The 6,092-nt window shown below is 39.0% G+C and overlaps 1 pseudogene; it reads left to right on the top strand.

The window, feature by feature from the left end:
• Positions 1-4,806: 4,806 nt before the first annotated feature.
• On the top strand, positions 4,807-5,213 carry LOC102820505 (annotated as a pseudogene).
• The last annotated feature ends 879 nt before the right edge of the window (positions 5,214-6,092 follow it).

The following is a 6,092-nucleotide window of genomic DNA, read 5'->3' as shown; positions in this document are numbered from 1 at the left end:
CATATGAGGCTATTGAAAACACAATGGCCTGGATCAGGCGCACCCTAGTCCTCAAGCTGACATCTCTGTTCTTCAACACTTTAAAAAGTTCCTGTGCAGCAGATTTGCCCAATGCAATACGTCGTCTGATCTCTTGACTGCTGCTTCCATGAGTGCTGATAGTTGATCCAAGAAGAATGAAGTCCTTGACAACTTCAATCTTTTCTCCATTGATGCTATTGTTAAGTGTCTTCAAGTTGGTTCCAGCTCATAGAGACCTTGTGTAGGGTTTCCAAGGAGTGGCTGGTAGGCCTTGTGGTTAGCAGTCCAGTGCTTATTCTACAACTCCAGTAGTGACATAATTCATTATAGACTCTCAGAACAGGGCACTAAAACAAGGAGAAGGAAAAAATTATATCAGCAGTAGTTAATCAGCAACACACAATCTCAAATCAAAGTGATAATGATAATAATTTAATATGAAACTGAGGCCTCAGGTGGTGTGATAAGAATTTCTCACTAGATACCAATTGGTTGAAAGTAAAAAGATGGAAAAATGTCAAACATGCAAACAGGAAACAAGAGTTGCTGTATTAATATCAGACAAAACATATTTTGAAGCCAAATAATATTACTAGAGAAAGATTTTTCATAATGATAAAAGAGTCAATCCATCCAAACAATACAGAAATGTAAATTACCATACACACATAACAGCATCCCAAAAATGCATAAAGCAAAAACTGACAAAATTGAAAGGAAGAATAGTTCAACAACAAAAACAAAAGTTGGAGATTTCAATTACGAACAGAATAACTAAACAAAGTTCACAAGAAAATAGAAGATATGAACAATCCCATAAATCAAGTAGATCTCACAGACATCTCTAATACACTTCACCCAACAGCAGCATAGACAGCCTTCTCAAGTGATAACAGAATATTCAGCCTAGACCACACATGAAGGAGCTTCAAAAAGAAGGAATTATCAGATAATGGAATTTTTCCATGAACTTTTTTCAGCTTTTTATTGTGAATTGAGTGAAAGTTTATAGAACAGATGATGGGTTTTACAATCAGCAGCAATTCCTACTTCCTACCTGGGTTTTTTTTGTTTGCTTGTTTCATTCCTTCTTCTTTCTTAATCCTTCTGAACTTTGTCCTTGAGTCAATGCTGCCCTTTGGATCTCAAATGGTTGATTATGCTAAGGTGTGCAGACCTCACTAGTGTAATTATGCCTCTTACAGGTCTATCTATTGTTTGGCTAAAAATTGAGCAACAGAGATAGCTACGAACTCTGTAAAGCTCCCTCATACTAGGTTAGAGTCCTGGTGTGGTACTGTATGATAAGCACTGGACTATTAATCACAAGGTTGGAAGTTCAAACCCACTAGCCGCTTTTTGGAAATCCTCTACAGGGTTTTTACATAATTGACTTGTTGGCACTATCAATAACAACAACATACTACCCTATAAAACAAGTATCATTAAGTTTAGAAGAACTGAAATTATACAAAGCATGTTTTTCAACAACAAATCAATAACAAAAGCAGATTGGGGAAATTCACAAGTATATGGGAAATAACACATTCCTAGTAGCGTCTTGGTGTGGAGCTGTGGGTTAATGCATCAGACTGCAAAGCTGTTTGAACAGCAAGGTCGGCGTTTCAAGCTCACCAGCGGCTCCTCCGAAACCCTACATAGGGTCGTAATGGGTGGGAACCGACTCAACGGCACTTAACAATAACATATAGCCAATGGGTTGAAGAAGAAATCACAAGGACAATTAAAAAATACTTTGAGATAAATAAAAGCAAAAACACAATGTACCAAAACTTATGAAACAAAAGAAGTGCTCAGAGGGAAATTTATAACAGTAAACATCTATGTTTAAAAAGAAGATCTCAAATCAGTAACCTAACCTTCCAATTTAAGAAATTAGATAAAGGAGAGAAAAAAAAAATAAGAAGAAAAAAAGAGAGAGAGAAAAAAAAAATTTTTTTTTAAAGCAGAAGGAAGGAAATAATAATCCGTGGCCTGGAGATGGGGGTTAATGTGCTGAACTGCAAAGTCAGATAGAACCACAAGGCCGACGGTTCAAGCTCACCAGCCGCTCCAGAGAAACCATATACAGGGTCACTATGGGTCAAAACTGACTCAAAAGCACTTAACAATAACAACAGAGTAGAGATAAATAAAATAGAGATTAGGCAACAACAGAGAAAAATCAATAGAATCTTTTCAGTAGCTGGTTTTCTGAAAAGCTCTACAAAATTGACAGACTTTAGGTAAGAATAAAGAAGAAAAGTCTCAAACTTTTAAAATTAGAAATGAAAGTGGGAACATTACTACTGACTTTACAGGAACAAAAAGGATCATGAAGGAATACCATAAACAAATTTATGCCAAAAATTAAATAACGTAAGTGAAATGAGCAAATTCGTAGAAACATACAAAGTACCAAATAGAATCAAGAAGACATAGAAAAACTCAACAGACTGATAGCAAACATGAAAGGAAAGACCATACACTGAAGGACTGATTACCCAATAAACAAGGTAAGCACAGGCTTCTTACTAATCTATAGTGAACCATGTCACATTTTTTCACAATATCAAAGATTCTGCTTCTAGGTATAACTGGCACCTGTCTCTGTCGCAGCCATACAGCACCTACCTACAGAATCAAAGCCTCTTTTCAAATTTACAATCCCTGACAGGAATGGAGTATCCAGTCAACAAGGTGAGCACAAGCTTACTTATGCTTCCTTACTAATCTGTAGTGAACCATTTCACTACATTCCTCTGCTTATTGGATAGTCCATCCCTGCATGTACTGTGTCAGTCATTTGAATGCAAAACTCAGCATTGCCAAATCTAGAGACAGCAAGTCGAATAGTGATTGCATAGGGCTGGGTTAGGGTACAGAAGGAAAAGGTGGGTGGGCAATGGGAAGTGACTCCTAAAGCGTATGTGATTTCTTCTAAGGAGGACAAAAATGTTACCAAAAAAAGAGATTGTTGCTCAGTCTTGGGAATCTATTGTAACACACTGAATTGTACAAGTTAGTGAATTGTATGGCATGTGAAATATATCTCAATAAAGCTGTTAACAACAAAACATTCTCTACCTAACTACTTCTAAAACACCCAGAGCACAAATCCTGACTTTCTTTCTCTACTTCTGCTCTTAGTCACCTAAGGTCTGTGTTCATTGTTCCTTTTTCCCACATTCCTGTATTCTTGGGTTTTCCTGGTTCCCTTGCAATTAATTCCTCTTCTCCCTTCTCATCTCTTAATCACACTTCCCCCTTTTTTTGTCCTTTGTTGGTGTTGTTGTTAAGTGCCGTCAAGTCGGTTCCGACCCATAGCGACCCTGTACAGGGTTTCCGAGGTTGTAAATCTTTACGGGAGCAGAAAGCCTCATTTTTCTCCCGCGGAGCAGCTGGTAGTTTCGAACTGCTGACCTTGCAGCTCGCAGCCCAATTCGTAACCACTACGCTATCAGAGCTCCTTTAATAATCATTAAAGAGAAATGATATTTTGGTATTACTTTTATATTAATGAAAATTTTCTTTTTCTCTGCTTGGTTGGCTAGTTTGCTTGTTTCTGTTTGTCACTTATAACTTAAAAACCCTCAACTGATCTTTTTTCTTTGGTCATGCAATCAATGTGCAAATAAGCAGGTTTATTTGGTAATTGAAATGATTTAATTTATAAATCATTTCTAGCCTAATTTCTAGGATTTCTTTTCAAATATCTCAGACATATTCCTGTTGTTGTGCACTGCCACGTTGCCAAATTGATTCTAACTCATAGCAACCTTATTGCTATCAAGTCAATTCTGCCCCTGTAAGACAGAGTACAACTGCTAGGTAGGGTTCCCAAGACTATAAATCTTTAGGGGAGCAGACAGCCTCATCTTCCTCCCACAGAGTAGCTAATGGGCTTGAACTCCAACTTTAACATCAGGGTTCCTTTATAAAATAGATTATATTTGAATAGGAAATCCATAGAGTTTCCTAGATTATAATCTAGGTGTGACGTTGTAGGATCAGCACTGGATGGCTAACCGCAAGGACAGTAGTTCAGTGGAAAACTTATATAGGGCCACTAAAGGAGCTCTGGTAGCGTAGTGGTTACGAGTCGGGTTGTGAACCGCAAGGTCAGCAGTTCGAAACTACCAGCTGCTCCGCGGGAGAAAGATGAGGCTTTCTGATCCTGTAAAGATTTACAGTCTCAGAAACCCTGTACAGGGTCGCTCTGAGTCAGAACCGACTCCGCAGCACATAACAACAACAACAACAACAGCAACATGAGTGAGAACTGATTTGACAGCATTTCTTAACAACAGTAGCATAGGAGTACATCAGCATGTCTTTTCTCCCAGAGAGCACTTGGGAGGCTCGAACCACTAACCTTTTGATTAGTAGCCAAGTGTTTAACCACTATGCCATCAGGGCTCCTTAGTAAATTCCTATTGAACCCTAATTCCTGCTTGTAGCAGTTTCTCAATGTCATATATATATATTTTAAATCTTTTTCAGTAAAAATTTGACAAGTGTTTTCCGATGTGGAAGGTACTTAGTGGTATATACAGATGGCTAGACCATCTGTCTGAATTCAAAGAGACTTATAATAAGAGAGTCAAAAGGAACACAAATAACTATAAAACAAGGCAAGATGGAGCAAGTACCATATTCATACCACAGGAAATGTGTTAAAGAAAATTTTTAATAAAATGTGTTTTTAAAGTACTTTAACTCAGTTGGCAATGGCAGAGCAGGGTGACAGGAACTTGAGGGGTAGGGACAGGCAGAGATGCCAGCATGGCTGGAAGTCAGGACATACTGGGTGCCACTGTGATGGGGAATGAGAGATTTTCTGGGGAAGGATACGAGGAAGCTGTGAAGAAGGCAAGGCAGTAGTTTGATATAATTGAAGGAAGACAGTAATGGCATGGAGTCAAAACTGGATCTGAGATTGGGTGCTGTCAAAGTGTTGCGTGGAAATATCCTTTGCACAGCTGCCCTACCAAGAAAGACACCAAAAAATGGAAGGTCTTAGAATCATTGACAAGAAAGATTCAGAAGTCCCTTATAATGACCTTCTGAATGATAAACTCCACCAAGACTAAGACAAAGTGAGAGGGAAATTCCAACAGCTTTGTTCATGACTCGATGCTCAGCCGGAATTTAATAGTGCAGAACGTTCTGGACTTTCATTTTGGGGATGACAGATGAACAAAGACAAAAGATCAAGAAACAGATATTGTTTCTGTTCGGTGCTGTCTTGTCGGTTCCAACTCATAGCGACCCTATGCACTGCCTGGTCCTATGCCATCCTCACTATTGTGGCTATGCTTGAGCCCATTGATCCTGCCAGTGCTTGTCCATCTCCTTGGGGGGTCTTCCTCTTTTTTGCTGACCCTTCACTTTAGCAAGCATGATGTCCTTCTCCAGATATTGGTCCCTCCTGATAACATGTCTCAAGTACGAGACACAAAAGCTCACCATCTTGGCTTCTAAGGAACATGCTAAGTACTTTAAAATGTGATAAAAGCCAAAACCTTTAAAAATAAATTAAAAATTGTTTAAGTCATCCCTTTCTAAGACGTGTGAGCATAATCTGACCCTGTGAAGCGTTGCAGTCTCTGAAATCTTATACAGGATTTCAGTGAGTTGGAATCGACTGAATGGTCGTAGGTTTGGTTTAGGGTTTGGTGCTGATAAAAAGGACTATTCATTGAATAGCATTCTCTGCCTGATGGGGATTTCAGAAGAACATTGTGGATGATGTAGAAGTTCCTTTTAATATGGCATTTACTGAGCACCCACTACATGTCAGATGGTTCTATCTGAAACGTGCTATGAAAACAAGGGAGCATGCTATTTGATGCCTATCATTCCAAAAAGGGAAGGAGGCAAGATAATAAATAAGAATGCTGCTGCACACCCTGGAAAATGCCATCGTAGTGATAAAGGAAGAACTCTGCTCACACAAGGAATGATGCTTCTGCCTGGCATGCTGTGGGAGAAGCTGTGACATGTGAACTTGGGCTTCAGGCTGAGGAGGAAGTTCCTCCAGAATGTCAAGTTCAAACATTCCTAAGCTC

Source organism: Chrysochloris asiatica, unplaced genomic scaffold, assembly GCF_000296735.1.
Source record: "Chrysochloris asiatica unplaced genomic scaffold, ChrAsi1.0 scaffold00044, whole genome shotgun sequence".
NCBI lineage: Eukaryota > Metazoa > Chordata > Mammalia > Afrosoricida > Chrysochloridae > Chrysochloris > Chrysochloris asiatica.
Note: the sequence above shows the minus strand (reverse complement) of the source record. Positions and strands in the feature narration are given on the sequence as shown.